Here is a 1,220-nt window from a genome sequence, read left to right on the forward strand (position 1 = left end):
GGTGTCTTCCTCTCTCCCATGCCTCTGCACTGTCATTGATCGGGCCCCTCTAAACAGTGACTCTTGGTTAGACACCCTGATGTTACCCTAGTGGCCCAGTGCCTCTCCCCAGCTCAGATGTGCAGAGCAGGGGGGCTTCTGCCCCCCAGATCTCTCAGCCTGTTTCTTGGGCTCATTCCAGATCCTTGAACATTTATGGGAGAGACTTATCTCGTCTTAAAGAGGTGCTAAAACAAATGTCCTCACATGGGAAAACAAACAAACAAACAAAACCAATATACCGTGTCTAGCCTTAAGAAAAAGTAAAACCTAAAACCAGGTCCTTGGTGCATGTTGACATTGTGAAGCAATGCCACCTTAATGCATCCTAAGAGAAGGTGAGCTTTCCGAAAGCCTTTGCTTCCCAGTGATGGAGTGGTGGCTTTTCTGCGTGTTCTTTTAATTTTTTTTTTTTTAATGTTTGTTTGTTTTTGAGAGAGACAGAGACAGAGCGTGAGCAGGGGAGGGGCAGAGAGAGAGGGAGACACAGAATTCGAAGCAGGCTCCAGGCTCCGAGCTGTCAGCACAGAGCCTGACGTGGGGCTCGAACTCACGAACCGTGAGATCATGCCCTGAGCTGGAGCCGGACGCTCAACTGACTGAGCCACCCAGGCGCCCCTCTGTGTGTTCTTTTAAAGTCATTTTGTTTCATTCTGTTTTGTTGTTGTTGATTTTAAATTCATTTCATTTGGAAGTAAATTTACCATCACCCCCACTCTGCAGGCTGCTCTGGGTAAAGAATGTTTCATTGCAAGTCAATGGTTACAGATTATGCTTAATTAATCCTTCAGCCACAGCTGAAGGCAAAGCCAAGGATCATGCAAACCCTTGGTTTCTCCTCCCTGCTGCTTTAAAACCCTCCTTCCCCAGCCCTAGAAGGGCTATGGAAATGGTTGGGTGGGGCAGGGGTGGGGGAGTGGATATGGATCCCACTGCTTTTTTTTGCTACGCCCCAGCGGATCTGATGGTGAATTGAGCAGGTGAGACTATGGACCGAAAGCATGGGGGTTTCCCGTAGGGTAGGCATTTTCTCGTCCCCTTCAATGCGAGCAAATCGAGAACGAACGTGGGAATTTTACCCTGGAACAGAGGCCTTCCAATTTATGGAATGCAAAAAAAAAAAAAAAAAAAAAAAAAAAACCTTTTTGGCTGTCTGTATTTCACACCGAGTGTAATAATGA

This window comes from Panthera uncia, chromosome A2 (assembly GCF_023721935.1).
Source record: "Panthera uncia isolate 11264 chromosome A2, Puncia_PCG_1.0, whole genome shotgun sequence".
Classification (NCBI taxonomy): domain Eukaryota; kingdom Metazoa; phylum Chordata; class Mammalia; order Carnivora; family Felidae; genus Panthera; species Panthera uncia.